We start from the raw sequence: 25,132 nt of genomic DNA, 5'->3' as shown, positions 1-25,132 counted from the left end.
TACCCAACATTCAGATAACAAGTAGCCCAGCCACAGTCATAGTAGTGTTGTTACAAACGTTAAATAACCAGTGGACTATAAATATATAACCTGCTTCAATATTTGACTTAATTTGACGTACTTCTTAACGAAATTGGCAGTTTTTTCATGATAGTAATGGTATCTATTTTATTATAGGGAAAATAAAGGTTTGGCAACATGTCACATGTGTCTTTGTGTGGCGTGTGACGTCAGACCAGGAAATAAAACATAAACACAGGTTGTATGGGGCAAAACGGCGCTGCTGCGCTCGTATTTAATAAACTCAAAAATAAAGATTTAAACAAAGCATACACAACGAAAAGGGCTCTCTGGCCAAACCAAAATAAACACTAACAATTTCGCTAGCTGGTAGCATTCGTTCTTAATTTCCTTACTTCTCCTCACAACTCTTTTATATCCTGTGACTGGAGCCTTAACTACCCATTGATCAAACAATTACCTTATTAAGGCTCCAGCCACATTCTCCCTTATTTATTTAAGGATGGGGAAGTAACCCGATCCTTGCCAAATAATAACAATAATGCTGGTGTTACGCAGATTTATATCCTCATAGAATTCTGTATCCCCATGCATGTGCAGATGAAATTTCTCAAACAAAGAATTTTATGAAAAATCTTTTGTAGCAAAAGTTTTGCTTTTGTGGATGAGGAAAAAAGTTACAAGAAATAGATGTCTACAATTATTTATTTCAGCAATTTTTTTTGCAAAACTCCCAAATTGCTAATTCAAAAGTATTCATGCCCTTTGATGCTGTGATAGTATTGTCTAAGGTGCTAGAAATTTCAATATGATAATGCAGAACCTAATTCTAGAAAAGTCTACAAAATCCTGGACTGTAGGTGAACATTCTTAGAGTATAAAAGGGTTAGGCATAGAATGATTGCTGTCATTTCCAATAAGTCAATGTGGGAAAAAGTAAAGAGCTATCTGAAGAGCAAAAAAATAAAAATAGTTATTTAACATTTGTAAATAGAAGTTACAAACAGAATGATGGCACGGCAATAGGTTCAAAATGAGGTATGCATTTTGCAAGCATGTATATGGACAAATGAGAGGACATTTTATTGAGTAAACTGGACAAGAAACCATTAGAATACATATGTGGATCATATAATTTGAATATGGACACATGGAGAAGAATCTCTTGTACAGTTTCATAAATTAGCAAATGATATCCACCCTCACATATGTATCTGAGATGGATTTACCAGTGAGCAGAAGGATGATGGGAAATGTAGTTCTGAGAGGTCCATGCAGGTACATGGGAAGCCATCTTGAGGCAGGGAATGCAATTTACAAGGTTTAAAAAAGTGGTCAAAATGTAAAAAGAAAAAAAAAACAATACACACACCTTACATAAACAGTAGCAACACAAGGGAACATGCAACACAATAAAATAAAAAGGTCCTTATGTACCCTTTAAGGGACATTGAAATCTGTAAAAGCACATGTAAAATGTGCAAATACATTGGTAAAGATAAAAGTGAAATCGCAAATAAAGAAAAGAAATATTCAGTCTTAAAAAATGCATCATGCAAGGATAACAATCTTGTATATATTACATTTTATGCAAAATATATCACAATAAAATATGTGGCAGAGACAGGTACATCATTATATATATATATATATATATATATATATATATATATATATATATATATATATATATATATATATATATATATATATATATGTGAGACAGGTACATCATTATATATATATATGAGACAGGTACATCATTATATATATATATATATAAAATGAATACAGAACCACGTATCAAATAAAAGAAATAAAAAAATAAAAATAAACTAAGTCAGCAGTTTAAAGGAACAGACACATCATGAATGACCTAAAGTTTGTGGTTTTAGAAAAAAATTATTAATTAGATAATGTACAATATTGAAGAATAATAATAAAAAAGGATAAATAGACTTGATACCATGATACCATGATGCCTGAAGGTTTAAATAGAAAGGAACAGTAGATTGTTACATCATTAGCTATATAGTGAATTACATCACAAAGACATTAGATTTAAAGAGATGTCTATAAAAAGCCTATAAATACCTCCAATGTTTGTTTTGAAACACACTTTCCCTTGACAAAGGTATGTTAAACATATCGAAACGCTGGGATGTTGGCTCTTTATAAACACATTATGCACACACCAATAGCCCGGAGGTGAAGGATGTGTATGTGCATCATTCTGCCAGTAGAGTGCGCACTTGTCACACAGAACAGCAGACTTCCCACTGAGTATCTAAAGAAATCCTCATGGAATTCCCACTGAGTATCTAAAGAAATCCTAGCTGAGACAAAAACAAGAACCGGCAGCTGGCATTTTCTTAAGGTATCCTCCGCAGGGAGCCCGTGGGATGTGAAACGCGTTCTCTTTAAAGGTAAAGAAGCATCTAGTAAACAAAGCGTGGAAAAGAGGAAGAAGACATAGAGTTGCTGATTTCGGCAATAATTCATAAAGGAATGTTGACCTTCTTAAGATTAAATCCAATGTCACGAGAAGCTAGATACATTTCTGAAAAATAAATCTGCAACCAAACAGAATTCTTGTTAAGAGTTCTCTCACTCTAAACCTACAGTCATCGCAGTGAACACAAATGTGCAGTTTTGAAAGAAACACATAGCAAACATGAATTTTGATTTTAAGACGTGGTATCTGGTTATTGGTAGTTTATGTGGTCTATTCATTGTGGTTTATTTAAAGACTAAGTACTTTCAAATGGCATTATCTTAGTTTCTTTCTGACCCCTTGCCTTTTAATGATGTTTGCATCATTTCAGCAAGGAGTTCCTATTGCAATTACTCTGACACATTATTAGTTAATATATTTCTTTTTTGATAAGTCTGTAATGGTGATTTCACTGAAATTCAGGAGCTGCTCGTCAGACATATGTCACGTAGGCAAGATCAGTCAAAGTATTTCTGTATTAGTAAGTGCCAGCACCCTTGTTTAAGTGTATTGCCAGAATCACAGTAGGATACTTGTGTCCCGATTAGCTGTTCACTGGACTGTGCTGGCTCTTACTATACAATACAAGACATCAAGCCATCAGTATTTGAAAGTTTTCAGTACACTTGGAAAATGTTGTGGTGACATGGTATTACTTCATCTGACCAGCAGGGGTCAGCATTACCTGTCACACCAGACACAACCTGTTAGCTGAAGGCTGTCTAACCCCACGAAAAATTAAAAATTGTGTGACATTTCGAAATCTAACATGAAATACTGTTCTACTATTATGTCTACTGGTAGACTTTTGCAATATCATTTTGTAGTTTCTTTGATTACATGATGTTAAATAAAAGATCTAAATTATGTTCATATAGTTTTTTTTTTTTGATTGTCTCAATCCTAAAATTCTAGGTGATGCCAATTTTTTGGCCACAGCTGTAGATCAGTAAGAAAGATATTTCTTCCATCCATAGTGCTGCGGGGGACAGATAAATGGTTACACCCTAGTGTGCTTTAAATTTCCTTTCAAAATGTGATGAATGAAACAGAAACAAATATCTAAAATAAAATCTAAACAAGAAGAGTTCAGATAGCTGGGGTATTCATTTCTCATATCTAAACTAGTAGAGTTCAGATAGCTGGGGTATTCATTTCTCATATCTAAACTAGTAGAGTTCAGATAGCTGGGGTATTCATTTCTCATATCTAAACTAGTAGAGTTCGGATAGCTGGGGTATTCATTTCTCATATCTAAACTAGTAGAGTTCAGATAGCTGGGGTATTCATTTCTCATATCTAAACTAGTAGAGTTCAGATAGCTGGGGTATTCATTTCTCATATCTAAACTAGTAGAGTTCGGATAGCTGGGGTATTCATTTCTCATATCTAAACTAGTAGAGTTCAGATAGCTGGGGTATTCATTTCTCATATCTAAACTAGTAGAGTTCAGATAGCTGGGGTATTCATTTCTCATATCTAAACTAGTAGAGTTCAGATAGCTGGGGTATTCATTTCTCATATCTAAACTAGTAGAGTTCAGATAGCTGGGGTATTCATTTCTCATATCTAAACTAGTAGAGTTCAGATAGCTGGGGTATTCATTTCTCATATCTAAGTTGCTTTTTAAGTGGGTGGAAATCATTTGTAATACTGGTGTGATCGATATTGAACTGTGTGATTTTATCAGGTGCTGATTCACTCCCATTATTTCTGGAGATTTCAGTGTGTTGATAGCAAATAACATTACCAGTGATGTTAAACAGGTTTGACTGTATATATTTAGGTAAAAAAAAAAAAAAAAAAGCCAGGCTGCTAGCACTATGCTGTCAATGGGACCCTTTGTGACGTTTGTTTGTCCACACTGTACTGTGCTGTGTTATTGCAGCAAAACAGGACTTGGAATCCCAGTGAAATTAGAGAGATTCCACTTGTTGCTCAAGTCTTCTGATGAACAATCCTACATGATTGAGTCTTCTTATGAAGCAGAAATGTTTGAAATGATTCTGGGTGAATTCTTATTGCAGTCTCTGTTTTTAGATGCATTCATCTGAGTTCAGGAGCTGCTCTTCAGTTCTAGTTGCATACAGTACATGTTAAGCTAGATCAGAGAAAGGATGTATAGAAATAACAACAAGTGCCTTAAGTGATCTGACACTGCTAGCAATACACTGCTGTGCACTAGATGGTGCTGGCGCTTACTAATATAAAGACACTTTGGATGACCTAGCCAAGGTTACAGATGTCTATGGCAGGCAACTAGTCCTAAAGAGCAGATCCTAAACTCATAATTACAGCACTGTAATATATATATATATATAAACATTGAATTAATTGCAATATTTTTCAGTTTTTTTTTTTTTACCTGCAAGTCAGTCTAAACCTCCAGATCCCCCTGTAGCCACTCCAGCTAAACTGATCAAAAGACTAGATAATCAACCAATAACATTCGAGCTAATTAGAAAACGCCCCCTAATTACGAGGGACAATTATTGCCATTCCAGAAATGGATGCGTTTTTAAAAAAAGACTTACCTCGAGTCTTGATGTTTAAGAACACATAGATGTACCAACAAACTTAAAAAGCATTTCTTTGAGAGATCGCACGCAGCAATATCCACCTGCTATACACTGATGTGTATAACTTATGTTGAAAGCTGAACGTCAGAAATTCATCAAACGTACAATAAAGTAGCAGAATTAACACGAGTTGCACAGCACAGGTGGCAGAATAAACAAACTGTGTTAAAACTTTGCAGAATAAAACCACGTTTTATTTAACCCGCTCACAAGTTTCTAAAGGCAGTAAGGCTTTTAGACCCACAACACGTTTGTAGTTTGGATAAAGAACCCCTCCTGTTAGATTGTATTCCAGGATTTGAGGCTGACTGTAAATCAGAAACGGAGGGATATCAGCTACATGCAAAAGAAAACGGCAGTGGAATTTCTTTGACTGAAATTTGGAGAAATGCAGAAGAACTATTTCACAATTTAGCAAGAAAGGCTAAAATATATTTGTCAGTTGTTACCATTGGATGCTGAAAGAAGTGTTTCTTCATATGGACACATTTTCACAGAGCGAACCGGGTTAACCAACTGACGATGATTAAATTGAATAGCAAAATATATTGCACAAGAACTGAGAATGGATTTTTTGTCTTTCATGCAAACATAAACAACCCTTGTATGGGCTTCTTATAACTCCCCCCCCCCCCCCCCCCCCCTTTTTTTAGATTTATATTATATTCAAAGAGCAAAACTAAGAACAAAACAAATAAGCACTGTTTACATGTGTTACAGAATCTATCAAAATGCTTAGATTCCAATAAATGGTTACAATATCTTGTTCAGGGATCGATGACAGAAACGGGAAACCCAATAAAAAACAATATCTTCTCTTTTGTTGACGATATATATATTTGTGCCCCATGAGATGCAGATATCAAGAACAAAAATTACGAAATGATTTGCTTAAAAGTGTACTTGTAAATTAAAACCTATAAATAATGTATTTACACAAGTTCTATGAAATAATATTGATAAATATTAAAGTCATGTTATACGTATTCACAGACTAAGGGTTAAATAAATGTCAGCAGCCAACTACAGCGTTCTACTTATGAATCTGCTAACACGTACATTGTAGTAATGGGATGACCAATTCAAATGGTTAAAGTAACGTAATGGGGTGATTGTTTAATGACTGCTCATTACGTGGCTTACTGTGGAGGCTATATCGACATCTTGTGGCTGTAGGACTAGATTACATGTTAAAAAAGCAAGTGAAAACGCAGGACCCTAATCATGCATAACTATTATTTGTTTATTTAGCAGACGCCTTTATCCAAGGCAACTTACAGAGACTAGGGTGTGTGAACTATGCATCAGCTGCAGAGTCACTTACAATTACGTCACACCCGAAAGACGGAGCACAAGGAGGTTAAGTGACTTGCTCAGGGTCACACAATGAATCAGTGGCTGAGGTGGGATTTGAACCAGGGACCTCCTGGTTACAAGCCCTTTTCTTTAACCACTGGACCACACAGCCTCCATACCATGTTCCTGTATGAGCGTCTCGCAGTGCACATACTGGTTATCTTCTAAACAAATAAACACACTGAAGACACGACCAATTAATCAGAGATTTTAAAAAAAGAAACGTATGTCACGCTTCACCTTTAACTTAATCGCATTCAGATTGGCAAGAGTTAACAAACCGGGACGCTAGTAAACTGATTTGATTTCAACTGTAATATAAAAATAATAATAACTGATACAAGTCGTGTCAGATAGATAACCCGGGTAGTCCCACCTGGCTGCGTTAGAATAATAAAAGGGTGTTATTGTTACCCCCGGCTTCACGGATATTTATTTATTTGTGAGAGCTGGCCCTTTTCTGTCTTCTCTGCGGGCGTGAAATCGATTTAACATTACAACTCTCCATCTCGTTTCCCCTTTTCAAATGCAGATTGGGTTGCTAATATACCAGGGAGGTGTGGGTACAAGTGTGTGTTGTGCAGGGTGACATTCCCCCAGTCCGGGGATCTCTGGCTGGTTTTTGTCAGAACTTGGAGGGAGAATTACGTTTGAAACACTTGACTCAACTTCTTTTCAATCTGTGTGGTTGAGAGTCCGAGCCAAGGGGCTCTTGCTGCAATGTGATTCAATGTTTTCAAAATCTGGAACTGATTTTCATGGGGAGTATCCCTTTCCTTCGCTCCAACCTATGGATTTATTGAAGCTTTCTTACTCGGCTTGAAGGCAGGAGCCGATCGCTCTTTCTCACCTCATTGGTTTCTGCCCCTCTTGGAATTGCGATCTCTCCCTACTCCACTTGGCAGACAGTGGGAGGTTTTGTACCGGTGCCTGACAAGGGAAGTGGCCGCTTTAAGGTGCGCTTTGAGACGCATACAAGTCAAGACAAGACCAACAAATTCATTCATTTGTTTATTTTTTAACAAAACTTTTGGATTTCAGTCGCTGGAGCGTTACATTTTTTTCTTTTTTTTCCCATACGGATTTAACTCGGATTGGGTAAGTTTTTATCATTTTTAACGAGTTTTGTTAAACGTGTTGCCTGTTTTGCTAAATTGGTAGACATGACAAGAAACAAAGTTGTCAGCAGTGAGTTTGGGTTATTTTAACAGCTGAGGTCATTGATAACATGGTTTATTTTCCTTTTATTGCTTTAGGTTGGTCGATTTTTTTGATACTTTTCTATCTCCTTTCATTGCACATTGTTTGACAAAGCGGCATCAGTTGCACCGGCTGTCGTTTAATTACGGCAAAACAAATACATTTAAAATGTTTAACACTAGCCTATGTGGGTTCAATATCAAGCAACCACCTTGGGGGGAGAACGCATTGCATCCTCTGCATACAAAACGACACAAATATCCGTGCATATTGCGCAATGCTACTCCTTTCTATTAGCCGCCAGTTATTTATTATTATTGCAAATAAGTACAAGTCATCGAGTAAGACTCGTGCTCATTATGTGTCCATGTTCTTGGGCGTAATTTGTCGAGTCCGTTCTTGGTGAGCGCTGCAGAACCGGCGGCTTTCTCGCGCCGTTGCCGAGGACAGGTGGCTATGATCTCAGTCAGAGCCGCTAGAGACGCACCCTTCACAGGAGGGCTTGTCAGCTCACCTGCCCGGAGAGAGGTCCGGGTTGTGTCTGTTTTAAAAATGTATCCCAAATTTGCTACAATATACTTAATTAGCCTTTCATGGCTTGTGACGCTTAATGAATGAAAAAACAACGCTTAATATTACGAATATGCTGTACTGTATTTAAAAAAAAATTTTGGCACGTACTTATGCGTATATGTTTGCAATTTGATAAACTACAGTGTGGCATTTTTTGCCAGCGCTAGAGAATATTTGTGTAAGAACCCCACCCCATTCAAAGTGCAACGCTACCACAGCGCTCAAATAGCAGACATACCGTTTTTTCCACACCACAGACCCGCATACGCACAGCACCTTGAAATATCTGTGCTAGATTCCTCCCTCCCTCCCTTGAAATGAGTGCTGCCCTGCTCGCCCCTGGCCACCATCCCATTGAAAATGCGCACTCGTTCGAGAGCTTGTGGAAATGTGCGTTATAGCTATGAAAGTGACTTTGCAGTACGCGCCAGCTCAATCAATCCCAGCAAGAGCGGTTCATTTTCACTTCAGCTGATAAATAGCCTTCCACTACCCAAACTCATTATTTCATCCCTCCATGCATTATGTAGGCTACGGCTTCGGTATTGAACATTAGGGACACAGCATCTAAAATAAAATTCTCGAAGCATAGCGGCATATTCTTATACAGCCGGGCTGGTCATTTCAACTACTTTCATGTACGTTATTATACTGTATGGCAGACTAGTGTGTAATGGTCTATGAGAAACTGTCTGCAGACCAGATTAAAGCATTTTAGACAAACAGACTAGGATGCAAAGGTATTATATATATATATATATATATATATATATATATATATATATATATATATATATATATATATATATATATATATATATATGGAATATAATTGTGTCGGCTGTTTAGGAATACAAATCCCTCGGCTATATTTTAACTGTCAAACCTATCTATCTGTCTATCTCGCAATGTGTGTTTTAATCTATGATCAATAACCTATGAACACATACCCAGCCTCAGGTGTTTCTTCTTTGTTTTGTAACACTACCTATTTTTATTTTATTCGGTGGAGTGAGCGAACGCTTTGGCCTGTTGTTTGGTTTTGCCTGTGATGTTTAAAATTTAGTAGTATAGTTTTTTTTTTTTTTTTCGAAGCATAACGGAGACCTGGAGAGTTGCCGTGTTAGTCATTTCTGAACGGAAGTAATGGGCTTAAGTAAAAAAAAAAAAAAAAAAAGATTAAAAAAAACACGAATGCTTCGCTTCAGATATTTGTAGTCTATGCTTTTCTTTTAATGTAGACATTTTGGATTTTGGGGGGAGCTAACAACCAAAGCGATTTCCGTTATCTATCCGCTACATCCCAGTTAATGTAATTGACCAGCACAAGTACCATAAGCACATTATATGCGCATAGCTATCTCGCCTGTACCGTAAACATATACAGGTCGTTTCATATATTTGTTATATGTACTCTTACCACACAGTAGTAATTGACATGTTTATTTGTTTACGGTTACCCTTTTAATAAATGCATTGCAATTCGTTGAAGTTGGTCTATTCCTATATATTTTAAATGACTGCAAAGGACTTAATTGAGAAAGTGTAGCAGTATCCGGTATTACTCATGAGTTATCAAAGTAGATTTAAGAGCGTGTTTTTCATGAGGAATTGGCCTCACAGTGCAGTGGCACGACAAATGGGCTTTGTTATGTTAACCCCATAACAAGATTGGGACCACGTGATCCCAGGACAGGTTATCCTTGGATGTCGCTCACAAAAAGGTCATGCTTAGGGATAACTAGTCGACTTTAGACGTACTGTATTGTTGTTATTATTATTTTAATTACAATTGAAAATATATAAATAACATTAAACAAAATCCATCAGTTTCTAATTCAATTAACGGTTTATTTAATTGGTGGTTTAGTAATGTGAAATAATGGAATCATATATGTTAAACATTAGGGAATATTTTAAAAGGTTACCGATATACACAATTATAAACAATACAGTTAATATTCCATATAAACGCGTGAGAAACGTTTCATAAATTGAGAGTTAAATCATTTTGATATTGTATGCGTAACCAGTTAACATTGCGTGTGGAACTATGGTGGAACTCGGATTTCTGATTTGTGTATTGCCAATTTTCCATTGCAATTACGCAACTAAAGGCACATTCAAAGAGAACAAACCTATGATATGTTCAATTTAACTTTGTAGTTTGTGCAATTATCAGATGTATAGTTGAGTGGGAAAACACCGTGTGAACACAGAGGAGCGAGTCTGTGGATGTTTGAGACAGCAAGCGCTTTGATCAGTGCAGTTGATACTATTCTGAGTACTATTGCGTTGCTTAATTACAGAACTTCTTGCAGCCAACTGACTTTGATTTTGCAAGCAACTGTCATTATTATTTGTTTATTTAGCAGACGCCTTTATCCAAGGCGATTTACAGAGACTAGGGTGTGTGAACTATGCATCAGCTGCAGAGTCACTTATAATTACGGCTCACCCGAAAGACGGAGCACAAGTAGGTTAAGTGACTTGCTCAAGGTCACACAACGAGTCAGTGGCTGAGGTGGGATTTGAACCGGTGACCTTCTAGTTACAATCCCTTTTCTTTAACCACTGGACCACACAGCCTCCTATAAGACGGGTCGCATAATGTACAGTTAAGCCAGTTGTTGGACCTATGGTTTTTGAGAGTCCTATAGATCGTGCGAATTAAATGCAGTTAATTTAATTGCGTGATGGCAAACAGGTTTAAATGAAGAGCCCTTATTGTAAATAGACCGCAGATCCAGAACGCGCGCGCGACTCTTCCATTTCAGTCAGACAATGCCGGGAGTTTCCTCGCCTGCAGGTAAATACGGAAACGCGCGCGAGGTGCATGTATTAGATATCTGTTTATTGAAACTGTAACCACACAGGGCGTATTAATACAATGCTGTTTTGGTATGCTTTTTATAGTTATAGTTTAAGGATCCAACTGCTTCAGGTATAGGATACACAGTATATATAAATTCCATTTAGTGTCCTCCAATGTTTGTAATTATTCTTAGTGGTACTTATTGCAATTAAGGTGCTTTCATCTGAGTTGTAGCGCTGCTCTTCAGTTTGAGTTGGCTGCCACAGATATATCAAACAGACTAGCTCACCCACCCTATATAGTCAGCTGCCACTTTCTCAAGGTTCTCTTTTCTATACACTGCAGTGCACTTGATGGTGCTGGTTCTTACTAATAACGTTTGTCTGATCTAGGTTACCTACCTTAAATTAATCTATGGGAGGCAACTAGACCTAAAGAGGAGCTCCTGAACTCAGTGGAGACACAGAGTGGGAGACACTTCTTCACACAGCAAGTGTTCAGGGTATGGAATGGGTTACCTAGCCATGTTGTTGACACTGAATTAGTGGAATCCTTTAAGATCCGAATTGACAAAAGTTTGACATTAATCAGCTACTTGGAACCAGACGAGCATTGAAGGAGCCGAACAGCCTCCTCTTGCTTGTAAATTTCATTATGGGCACCAGGAGTAATGATAAGCAAAGAGACACATACACTTGTCCCAGGAGTAATGGTGCATCTCAAAAGATTTATTGCAGCACTGTGGCTGGGCACAAGGACGTCCAGACACAATCCGTCATCACAGAGCCTCGCGTTAGGCTGCTAACACTGGCCAAGAAGGAGTGTCTGTACATAGTGATCATGGAAAGTGAACTGGTGAATTCTGCGCCAAGTCCTCACGTGTCCGCACTGCAGATTTCCAGCAGATGCTCCTAAATTCAAGCTGTGTGAGAACGCTCGTTTGTCTCAGTCACGCATTCTTCGTTCCAGGCTTTACGGAGACACCAGGGAGGGCACTTGCATTAATGATTTAAACAGCGGTTTGTGGACGCTTCATATTTCAAGATGATCTTGCTTATCCACGACTGTGTTTTCAAGTGAAAGCCCTTTCTCAAAGTCAGGTTCGGTTAAATGTGTTCAATGAGGATTGCACCACCACAAGGGTCAGTCATGCGGCCCCCATAAGCCCACCCTACCGGGAAGCTCGGTTTTTGTTTAAAAGAAAAAGTTGGCAAATCAGGAATGAGGAAGCCTGCCAAGTGCCAGGCAGTTAGAATTCCCCAGACAAGCTCAAAGCAAGTTCAAAGCCAGAGTAAGACAGATAAAAAGAAAAATGGTAAAAACTAAATATTGGAGCAAAGAAACCAATTGCTTCACATCCTTGACCACCTCAACAGGCTCTTACAGGTAAAGCATATTATTGGCTGCAAAACATGTCAGTCACTAGGGGAAGCAGCTGGTTGGTTAATGACAGGAGTGAAGACGTCAAAGGGGAGAACTACTACTGCATGTAACAGACTTTTTAAAGTGGAAATACATGTTTTCTATAAGATGTGCCTCAATTTGTGTCAGGGAATGTACTCAAAATATGTCTGATAAGTAAGAAGCAGTGGGGCGCTTCAAGTAAAGACACCCCTTTCAAATTTGCTGGGGAAACCGATCTGAAGTAGGAGTAAAGGATTGTACTGGTCCTGCACCCAGCCCTGGTTGGCAGAAGTTGTTGATAAACAGCATCATTTGATATGCAGGATCAGATGCTTGTGAAAGCAGAGGGACAGTAGCACTGGGTACAGGGTACACGAGAGTTTCCCATCACATTTCTGCCAGTGAGAGAAACTACCTCACTCCTGACCTGAACACCCCCTGCCTGCATCTCTTTAAACACACGCAGGCTCGATCTGGGCATGTGGGGTTCCATTTTGGGAAGATCAAATCTATGAGGTCTCCAACTGGGTTTAACATGGAGGTAGTTTGAAAATACAGAAGGTAATGGCTGTTGCTCATCTAAGGATTCTTTTCCGGGATAAGCGCTGTTACTACAGATTTCTATAATATCAATAAAGTAAAAGATGAAATAAAATGGTGGTTTCTCCTGTGGTGCATGTGGAAAAGGTACCTGTCATGGGCTAGTGAGTAGTACAGACCCCATGTAAGAGACGGAACTGTTCCAGGGTTTGACTGTGTGAATCCAGTCCTGGTACCTGTGAAGCCTCAAGCTGGAGGGGGGTACAGCTGGGGGCCTGCTTGGCAGTTTATATTTTTTTAACTGCATCCCACGCTGAAAAAAAAAAAATCACAGCTTGTGTTTTAATTGAGCTTTTATTAAGATTCGAGTTCCCCACATAACTTCTTAACTGATGTGCCCCTGAGCTGGTGCAGGTGTGAGGGGGAGGGGGGAGAGAGGGTGAAGGAGGCTGCAAGGAGATAGAAATTGAGTCAGGCAAGTACAGATATTTCAAGGTCCCCAATCTTATGTCCAAATGACAGTAAAGTCATTTATTGTATTTCTCTTACTTTGTATGCTGTTTGCAATCATTCTGAGCAGTTCTGGGTTCTGTGTCTCCAATATTGGGCAGTAGTGTGGAGTAGTGGTTAGGGCTCTGGACTCTTGACCGGAGGGTCGTGGGTTCAATTCCAGGTGGGGGACACTGCTGCTGTACCCTTGAGCAAGATACTTTACCTAGATTGCTCCAGTAAAAACCCAACTGTATAAATGGGTAATTGTATGTATAAAAAAAAAAAGATATATTGTGTCAATTGTAAGTCGCCCTGGATAAGGGCGTTAGCTACGAAATAAATAATAATAATAATAATAATATTGAGTTAAAATGTTCATTTACCTGGCTTTGAGCTTGTCTGGAGAATCCTAAATGCCAGGAATGAACTGCCTTCCTCATTCCATGCAAATCCTGTGACAATGTGACTTTTCAATTCTGCCAGCCAGAACCACTCCGGACAATAGAATAATCGCAAACAGCACAAAATAGTAAGGGAAATGTAAAAAAAAGAAGTGAAAATAACAACTTTCTTAATTCTGATAAAACTGACCTATGAGATCGATAAATTAGAGTTGAATTTTAAGCAATAGGGAGGAGGGAGGGAATAGAGAGGGCAAGAAAAGAACTGAACCGAACCGAACTTGCTGTCTTTCTCAGCAGACTATTTTCCTGTGCTGGTTTCCCCCTCCTCCCTCTCCCTCCCTCCCCTCCTCGCTCCTCCTCCCCTCCCCTCCTCTCCTTCCCCCTCCCCTCCCTCTCCCTCCCCTCCTCTCCCTCCTTCTCCCTCCTCTCCTCCCCCTTTCCCCATAATACAATTAAGAGCAAGATAAAATATACAATGACTTTGGTTCTAGCAAGTACAAGTATATGACAAAATACGATTCAGTAACGGAGCAGATAACAGTGTCAGTGATAGTTACATCAGGATATAATTAAATACAAAATACTACAGATTAAATAACACTTGACAGATTACAGTACTCTAAAGTACAGGATTAAATGCAGTAAAATAGGGGGCAGATAAGTGCATTTTAAGCAAAGTGCATTTAAGGAAGAGTGATAAGTGTCCAGAGGGAAAAAAGAGATTCTACAGGTGCTGTCTGAAGAAGTGAGTCTTGAGGAGGCGCCGGAAGGTGGTCAGGGACTGGGCAGTCCTGACATCTGTAGGAAGGTCATTCCACCACTGCGGGGCGAGGGTGGAGAAGGAGCGGACTCTGGAGGCAGGGGAGCGTAGAGGAGGTAGAGCCAGTCTTCTAGTGCAGGAGGAGCCGATGGCCTCCTGTCATTTGTAAATATTTGTATTATGTTTTTCTCTGCACACAAATAAGAGAAAGAGAGAGGGCACCTCAGTACTGATTTAAACACCCCCAGTCTGCCAGTGTTGGGCCTCTGTTAAGCAGTGTGAAATGATGTGGTGTTTCATGATGTGGATGATACTATTGTCCACTGAGCAGCAAGATGCAAACAAGCCTCTAGAGGAGAAAGACATGAAAGCTTTGTAAATTAGCCTCCTGTCTGTGCCACCTACCACCCCCCCCCCCCCACTGGGTTTTAAAATGAGAATTTCTCCAGTAGTTCTAGTGTGGCCCTCCTGCTCTAGCAAGTTTCACAGTTAAGGTCAAGTGACTTGCTCCTGAGGTCAATGAATCACAAAGTGTTAAGGGTAATTGGGCTGTTGCTTTAGTGTTCCCCTCACATACCAGAAGGACTGGTGAGAGTACACCCCAAGGGCATAAGCAAAGTAAAAGCCAGGCAGATAAATGACACAGGCCAGTAAAACACAGAGAAAATTACCTCAGTGACAAATATTGCTTTCAATGTAGAAATGTACCTTGTGGAATTGCTTTGGTTTAAAATGCAGCAGCACAATTTCAGACAAACAAATCTTTTTACCAGGTAAAATGGTTTATATCGTTCTAAGTTTATTGTTTGTACCTTTTTAGAAGTGTCTCTAAAAGGGTTTTTTTCCCCTACTAAGAATAAGCAGCATTAATTTGCTTTACAAGTAGAATTTGGGCAGGATTAATGCCAGATTGCTGTTATTGTCTGTCAGCAGTATGGTTTTGTGTGCTGTTATGCTCAGCAAAAAAAAAAAAAAAAAATGAAAGGAGTGAAGACATCGAAAAGGAGAACTACTACTGCATGTAACAGACTTTTTTTGTTGCTGTGACATGTTTGGTTGAAATGGTTAAATACTTATTCTCAACCGATTAAAAAGCATATTGCCAGCAACAGAGATACAGTGGAGGTCTGTCCATCTCTGTGTATATCACACTTGTTACTTGTATCTTATCAGATTGTGATGCCACTTAACAACTATCTAGTTTTTGAGTGTGTCAGAATCTGGAGATACAAGTAGATGCTTGTACAGTAGGTCAGTCTTTATGTAAGTACAAATAACTCACCTTTTAGAGTATGTATTAGACTGCGACTGCCCACACACACTGGAAGAATGATTGTAGACTGGATACCAGATCCCATTCAGTTAAGTACATTGATTGGTTGTGTGACTGCATGACTCGCCCTGCACACCACGCGGCATTGCTTTTACCAGAGGAGACACTCGGGGGACTCCTGGATAAGACTTAATATTTACTGATCAAGTGTGATCTTTGCTGTCTGTAAAGATCATGAGAAGTTGGAAACAATGGCAGTCGGAACGTGGCCACAGAATGAGTTGAGATTGAGTTATCAAGTTGGAGCTCATTCAGTGACGTAAACAAGTTTGAACAAATCCCTGGGATACAGAAGTGGTAGAGCGTGAGAATGGGCTGATGACCTTTACACACGGTACACTAGTGGCTGATAGGAAATCTCTGGCTCGTGAGCTTCTCCCCCCCCCAGCAGTGTTTTATGTGTCTTCATACTAGGTTATAGCTTGGTACAGCGCAGTCACAGGCTGGTGTCAGCAGACTGGACAGTAAAATAGATTTTACAAAGATTAGAGTGATGTGTCTAAGTATTCAGTGTTTGAGTACATATAGCACAGAATTATTGCTCATGAAAAGGTGTAATACTTGGCAATTGAAGAAGTGAAATGACTACGCCACCCTGGGGGTTTTGTGTAGGGAAAATATAAACCATGTTGAAATAAACAGATTTTTTATCTGTAGGACTGGTTTGGTCAGATCCTTCAAATATCTCCCACAAGAAAACAAATACACTACAATGCAGTTCCAGTCTGGCTTTATCAAGGAGATCTCTATAATTAAAGGTAAAGCAGTGGATAAGAGGTTCGACATTAACGGTGAGGCAATACCAACAGTGTCTGAGAATCCTGTGAAAAGTCTTGGGAGATGGTATGATGGGGACCTAAAGGTCACAGTTTGTGTGGGAGAAGTTAGACAACAAGCAGTACAAAGGTTGAAGAGCATAGATAGCAACACTTTACCAGGCAAACTTAAACTCTGGTGCTTTCAGTTTGGTCTACTGCCAAGACTTCTGTGGCTACTCACTGTGTATGAGGTTTCCTTGACAACAGTAGAGATGCTGGAAGCATTAATCAGGTCATACGTCATGAAATGGTTAGGAGTTCCACGCTGCCTCAGCAGAGTGAGACTGTATGGTAAAGGGATACTGTAGCTGCCAGTCTCAGCTCTAACCGAGGAGTTTAAGTGCAGCAAGGTTCGATTGGAAATTACATTGGTAGTCACATGACAAATGTGTGAGGGAGGCAGCACCTGTGTTGAAAACTGGAAGACAGTGGATGGCAAAGGAAGCTGTGGAAGATGCAAGTCTGCCCTCCATATCAGTGATATCATGGGGCAAGTACAGCATGGAATAGGAGGCCTTGGTTCAGCTCCTCCTACATGGCACAAAGCAGCCCCAGCTCAATGGAGGAAGCTGGTAGTCAACGAGGTGCTAAAGCAGGAGGAGAGGATGAGGTGCATAAAGGCAGTTTCCCAGGCCAAGCAGGGAGAATGGATGAGATGGGAGAGTGTGGAACAACGCAAGATTGGCTGGCGAGATCTATGGACAATGGAACAGAGCAGGATCAGTTTCCTCATCAGGTCAACATATGATGTTCTTCCATCACCACAGAACTTTAATCTATGGGTAAGAGAGGATCCGTGGTGTCCTTTGTGTTCATCGCCAGCTACATTAAGACACATTTTGACAGGATGTAAGGTGAGTCTTAGCCAAGGACGGTTTACTTGGCATCATGACCAGATGCCTGCCTTAGCATTGGAAGACAAGCGCAGCATGACCAACAGGTTGCCACCAATTCCAGTAATATATGGCACATGAAGAATAACATTCCTTCATCCAGGGAAGCAACCACCAAGAAAATATATTAAAACCAAAACTTGTCTAGGACAACTGGAAGCTGCTGGCAGATGTTGGGCTTATTTTCCCACCTGAGATTGCCACCACTAACCTTCAACCTGATATTGTCTTGTGGTCTGGATCAGCACACCTTGTTCACCTGGTAGAGTTAACAGTGCCATGGGAGGATGTGGATGAGGAGTATGAAAGGAAGAAACTTTGCTATGCTCAACTAGCTGCTGAAGCGGAACAGCGAGGATGGAGAGTCCAGGTTTACCTAGTGGAGGTGGGTTGTCGGATTTGTGGCACACTCCACAAACTGGTTTCTCAGAGACATCGGATTCAGCGGTCAAGAGTTGCGATGTATAGTGAAGAACTTATCTGAAGCAGTAGAGAGGAGCAGCAACTGGCTCTGGTTGAGACGAAAAAATTCTGGTTGGGGACCTCAAGCATCGTAGAAAGAAAGCAACGTCGATGTAAAGGAAGGTAAGTAAGCTGGGCTGAGCTGAGTGGGGGACGGGGGACGGGGGGGGGGGGGGGGGGGCGATGCTGGGATTCCAGAATCAGTGTCAAATCCTCTTAATGTGTCGTGGGCTAGTCAATGAAACACTCAAGGATGGAAGGTGCCCACTTGAAGACCACAGAGAAGTACCCTACTCAGCTCAGTCTAGACGGTTGTCATGCTGAAGCTCGAGGGAGGCCGCACTGTGGTTGATCCCCTGGAGCCAGCATTACACTTCAGCCAACAACACCAGGCAGAAGGATATCTTCATCATCAGATGGAAGGAAACGCAGGTGGATCACATTCGTTTACAGTAAAAGAAGCTATGTCTTAGTTGGTGCTTATCTTGACGAGAGCCGAGTCCAACATAAGCATGAAGTTTTAACACATACTCTCATGCAATGGAAATCAGTCATAACACAATGATCAATCATTCCTTCAGCCAACAGCCAAAGTAAAAATATATAATAAAAACACAAATCAATAACACAAAGTGCAAAGAAACATAACAAATACAAATCAATAACGTATAATAATAATATCTTAATTTTTATATAGCACCTTTCATAGTGGACCACCATCACAAAGCACTTTACAAAGGTAGGCTGTGAACTGTGCATTATATGCAGAGTCTCCTTCAACAGGACATTGATTTAACATCTCATCTGGAGGACGGGGGCGAAGGCAACTGAGCCCAATCCAACATAGACTGTGGGCAGCTACCTCGAGGGCAACTACGCTCAGGCTAAGCCACCGCCATGCCGTGCAGTAAGCCGACTACACGAGTGTTTGCCAATTTTTATTGGAAAGAACAATGCATGAACCACAAGAAAAACAGAGAGCAAGCAAAAATGGAGTTTGATTTTTTTTATTAAGATAAAATGCGCTTTTCACATTTACAAAAATAGAATATATCAAATGGATCCTTTTTTTCAGAGCGTCATAAAAACAGGCATATTAGTGCAATATATATATATATATATATATATATATATATATATATATATATATATATTGTAAGACAGCGGGTTGTGTGAGACAGCAGGGAGGGGGTTAAAACCTCCCTGCGAGAGAATGCACCTTTTTTGTTTGATTGTTTAGTTTAATTGTTTAATTGTTTTATTATTAATTATCATCCACACCTGGGCGTTATGGGAAAATTAGATCCAGGTGCGGGGTTTAAAAGGGAGAGCAGTCAGTCTGCTTGAGGCTGCTGAGTAGAAGGAGGCAGAAGGAAGGTGCTCTGCTTCCGAGCAGTCCTGAGAGTAAGTGCTTGGTTAAGCGTGTTAGCGTTTGTTCTGTGTGTCAGGTAAATGGCTTAGCCGTCCTGCAAGTTAGTCAGGGAAATACCTGTTCAGTAAGCGCTCCAAACGGAGTTAGGTGTTTGTTTGTATTTTGTTTTATTTTTGTGTTTATTAAAATAATAGCGCGACAGCGCTGAAAACTCAATTTCTGTGTTTCTGGGTCGTATTTTTAAAGGGGCACGAACCCGAGTGAGTGCAGCTGGTTTACAATATATATATATATATATATATATATATATATATATATATATATAATCAAAATAAAACAATACAGGTAAGCAAACCAATAAATAAACACACATAAAACCCGAGCCTTGGGCGTGACTGGTACAGACTAGTGTGTGGTAATGCCAGATTTGACACTGGAGGGAGATAACACCAAATTGACAATGGAGATAACACCACAAGTGGATTTGGCCAGAATCCAGCACCTAAAATATATCGATCAGAAATAACTAAATAAATTGCACAATTAATTAAAGCAAGCAAGAAGGTTGTGCCCTTTATGCACAACAACTCATCTACGCAGTAACAAAAGAAACAAGGACTCGGTTCCACAAGAATCACAAACTCCAACTCCATGCTTCCTCCTCCGCTGTCAGTCACTCACTCTCTCTCCCCCTCCCTCAGGCTGCTACCTGCAGAGATTATAAAGGCTGGAACACACATCAGCACTGGAGTTGCTAATCATCTACTTAAGAAAATAATTAGTGCACTTCCCGCATAGCCCACATTTCACTCATCACCCAGTAAAGAGACAACAAAAAAGCGGAGCACAAGGTAACATACAAGTTGCTTTATGTGTACAAGCACTACATTGGTAAGGGAAAGTAACAAAAAAACTGTAAACATGTCATATGAGCCTCTTGCTCTCTTTCAGGAACAGTATACAGTTGCATTTTCAATAGTAAAGCCCATGGTTTCCCTGATGAAGCACAATGAAGCCAGGATTCATTCATTCATCAATTCTCACATATACTCACATCTTAACTCGCCTCAGTCTTAAACAGGCCCCGCAGGCATCTGTGTTGTAAAGAGGAGAAATAAAAAAAGAATATGACCAGAAAAGAAAGAAACAAGAATCAGGGTATTAAAACAGCAGGCGAAGATTTAAGTTAAATAAAAAAAGAATTGGAACGAGACGAGGGGAAATACAAAAAGGGAAGGCACAAATGGAGCGAGGAAAAAGAGGCTTAGAAAGGATTAAAATAAACATAAAAAGAAAAAGCTGGGCCAATTTAACACCAAAGAAAGATGGAAATCTAAAAAGAGAGATTGGATGTACTTAAGAAATGTATTATTAATGTACGTTGGAGCTAAAATAGTGTGCTAAAGCTTACATTTAAAATATTTTTTTTTGTTAAGTGAACTTTAACTTTAGGTTATGAGTTAATACAAAAATAACTTTAAATGACATTTTAATATATATATATATATATATATATATATATATATATATATATATATATATATATATATATTTACATTTCTCTTAATATTTTATGGTGTTTCTAGGTTCTGTTGCTCGTATATTGAGTTTTACCATTTTTCTCTAAATCTGCCTTTATCTGGATTTGAGCTTGTTTGGAGAATCCTAAATGCCAGTTTCCTCATTCCATTCAAATCATGTGACAGTGTGACCTTTCGACTCCATTTTGCCAGCAAAACATTATTTTATATTGCGAATTGTTGTTGCCAGACAGTGATCGTGGATGTAAGTAAAAGAGATCGTTTACTACCATCTCCTTAGTTATTTTATACATTGACCGCTGAGCTGGTAAATCTACACATTTACTGGTTAATCTATAGATTTACAGATTTTACATATGAACTGTAATATATATATAGTAGGTGGGGTTAGCAGATTTGAATGAGGAAGGCTCTTATGGTTCTCCAGACAAGCTCAAAGCAACCCAAAGCCAGGTAAAAGCAGATTTACATGGTGAGTCTGCAGTGTTTAGAAAAGCGGTCGGCTGACGGTACACGCTTCGGAGGACAGTGTGTGTTCATGTTCGCCTCTCCCGAGTCAGTGCAGGGGTGGTAGCGGTGAGCTGAGCTAAACAAAATAATTGGACACTACTAGACTGGGGAGAAAATAACAAAAAAAATTAATTGGCGACTACTAAATAAATAAATTAAAAAAAGCAGATTTAGAGAAAGATGATGATAACTTAGTATTGATGCAATTCCCAGAGTCTATCAGAATGGTTGTCAAACACCATGTAAGCATAAATATATAAATATACATTGCAGACAGACAGATACATAGAGCCTTTGAGCTATTTAAAGAATATTTAAAGTTTATTCATAAAAAAGTTACCAACAGTAATCTAGAACAGAGATTCCACAACCAAAGAAAAGGCAAATCACAAACAACAGAGACCAACAGTACTGCGTTCCATCACAGCTAACCTCAAACAACAGAGACCAACAGTACTGCGTTCCATCACAGCTAACCACAAACAACAGAGACCAACAGTACTGCGTTCCACCACAGCTAACCACAAACAACAGAGACCAACAGTACTGTGTTCCACCACAGCTAACCACAAACAGAGACCAACAGTACTGCGTTGCACCACAGCTAACCACAAACAACAAACAGTACTGTGTTCCACCACAGCTAACCACAAACAACAGAGACCAACAGTACTGCGTTCCATCACAGCTAACCACAAACAACAGAGACCAACAGTACTGCGTTCCACCACAGCTAACCACAAACAACAGAGACCAACAGTACTGTGTTCCACCACAGCTAACCACAAACAGAGACCAACAGTACTGCGTTGCACCACAGCTAACCACAAACAACAAACAGTACTGTGTTCCACCACAGCTAACCACAAACAACAGAGACCAACAGTACTGCGTTCCACCACAGCTAACCTCAAACAGAGACCAACAGTACTGCGTTCCACCACAGCTAACCACAAACAACAGAGACCAACAGTACTGCGTTCCACCACAGCTAACCACAAACAACAGAGACCAACAGTACTGTGTTCCACCACAGCTAACCACAAACAGAGACCAACAGTACTGCGTTGCACCACAGCTAACCACAAACAACAAACAGTACTGTGTTCCACCACAGCTAACCACAAACAACAGAGACCAACAGTACTGCGTTCCACCACAGCTAACCACAAACAACAAACAGTACTGCGTTCCACCACAGCTAACCACAAACAACAGAGACCAACAGTACTGCGTTCCACCACAGCTAACCACAAACAGAGACCAACAGTACTGCGTTGCACCACAGCTAACCACAAACAACAAACAGTACTGTGTTCCACCACAGCTAACCACAAACAACAGAGACCAACAGTACTGCGTTCCACCACAGCTAACCTCAAACAGAGACCAACAGTACTGCGTTCCACCACAGCTAACCACAAACAACAAACAGTACTGTGTTCCACCACAGCTAACCACAAACAACAGAGACCAACAGTACTGCGTTCCACCACAGCTAACCTCAAACAGAGACCAACAGTACTGCGTTGCACCACAGCTAACCACAGACAACAAACAGTACTGTGTTCCACCACAGCTAACCACAAACAACAGAGACCAACAGTACTGCGTTCCACCACAGCTAACCTCAAACAGAGACCAACAGTACTGCGTTCCACCACAGCTAACCACAAACAACAAACAGTACTGTGTTCCACCACAGCTAACCACAAACAACAGAGACCAACAGTACTGCGTTCCACCACAGCTAACCTCAAACAGAGACCAACAGTACTGCGTTGCACCACAGCTAACCACAAACAACAAACAGTACTGTGTTCCACCACAGCTAACCACAAACAACAGAGACCAACAGTACTGCGTTCCACCACAGCTAACCACAAACAACAGAGACCAACAGTACTGCGTTCCACCACAGCTAACCACAAACAACAAACAGTACTGTGTTCCACCACAGCTAACCACAAACAACAAACAGTACTGCGTTCCACCACAGCTAACCACAAACAACAGAGACCAACAGTACTGCGTTCCACCACAGCTAACCACAAACAACAAACAGTACTGCGTTCCACCACAGCTAACCACAAACAACAGAGACCAACAGTACTGCGTTGCACCACAGCTAACCACAAACAACAAACAGTACTGTGTTCCACCACAGCTAACCACAAACAAGAGACCAACAGTACTGCGTTCCACCACAGCTAACCTCAAACAGAGACCAACAGTACTGCGTTGCACCACAGCAAACCACAAACAACAAACAGTACTGCGTTGCACCACAGCAAACCACAAACAGAGACAACAGTACTGTGGCCTCACCACAGCATTTCCATTCACATTAAATATACATGTTGTTTTACAAAAAAAGGAGTTTCTAGAATGTCCTGGGGACCCCCTCTCCCTAACCATCTCTCCCTGTTTCTGCCTGTCTCTCTCTCACAACACGGCAGTCACACATTAATGCAGCGATGCAGTCTGAGACTTTGGGAATGCTAATTAGTTGCTAATTATACCAGCGGGGACCCGAGCCTGGCTGTAGCTCTCACTCCAGTGTCCTGGCTTCACTTTAATGGAATAACTTCGAAGCTGCTTAAGAAGCACTCTCTCCTAATCCGGGCAGCAAGACCATTGCATCACATCCCTACACAAAGAGGCCACTACTGCTCTCAGTTTTCCATTTTTTGTACAGTAATACTGCACCATGCTATCCCCAACACCAATCTGAGGGTCATTATAAATCACATATGAGAAATCAAGCGTAAATGAGGTGTCCAAACTCCAGTCCAGTATCCTGTGCATAGAACAGATGAGATAATTCTGAAAAACCCTTTTCATGTTCAATAGCAGCTCCTGAGTGCAATCTTTTTTTTTTTTTTTTTTTTTGTGATTTATAATATGTTAATACGTTGTGTTAAGGGGTCTCTCTCATTAGATGCACACTTGTATCCTTGTACCTAATCACTTAACGTGCTGTCTCGACTACATTATTCGTCCATGTCAAAATTCCCATGACTGGTGAAAAACGTAATTTAGTTTTTGCTTCAGATGTAATTTTGAATGCATTTTTACATTTCCCTTTGATTTTATGGTGTTTGCAACATTTCTATGTGGTTCTGGGTTACATAGCACTGAATAGACTTTCTAATTCCATTTAAAGCATGCAGTAATGTGACTTTTTCAATTCTGCTAGCCCCAACTACTATATATATATATAAATATATATATAGTATAGATCCCAAGTTTTATCCACTGGAATGCTAGTCCAGGCTATTGCTCGACCAACATTCCTCGACAAAATTTTGGACAATGATTAATCTGACCCGAAATTATTAAAATTACATTTCAAATCAATAAAAGAAAAAGAAAACAACAACATTGGTTAATTGATATAATTTGATTGATGAATGGAGTGTGCATACAGTGTGGCAGTAGTGGTTAGGGCTCTGGACTCTTGACCGGAGGGTTGTGGGTTCAATCCCCAGTGGGGGACACTGCTGCTGTACCCTTGAGCAAGGTACTTTACCTAGATTGCTCCAGTAAAAACCCAACTGTATAA

At 39.9% G+C, this 25,132-nt stretch overlaps 1 protein-coding gene across 1 annotated transcript in view; it reads left to right on the top strand.

Moving 5' to 3' along the window:
* The first annotated feature begins 7,058 nt into the window (after positions 1-7,058).
* LOC117417820 (netrin-3-like) overlaps positions 7,059-25,132 on the top strand; it is a 103,873-nt gene continuing 85,799 nt past the window's right edge. Inside the window, exon 1 of the mRNA XM_034030164.3 lies at positions 7,059-7,548. The gene's annotated coding sequence lies outside the window, so the exon portion shown is untranslated. The remainder of the gene's footprint in view (positions 7,549-25,132) is intronic.

Source organism: Acipenser ruthenus, chromosome 13 (assembly GCF_902713425.1).
Source record: "Acipenser ruthenus chromosome 13, fAciRut3.2 maternal haplotype, whole genome shotgun sequence".
NCBI lineage: Eukaryota > Metazoa > Chordata > Actinopteri > Acipenseriformes > Acipenseridae > Acipenser > Acipenser ruthenus.
The sequence above is the reverse complement of the archived record's forward strand: the minus strand, read 5'-3'. Positions and strand labels throughout refer to the sequence as shown.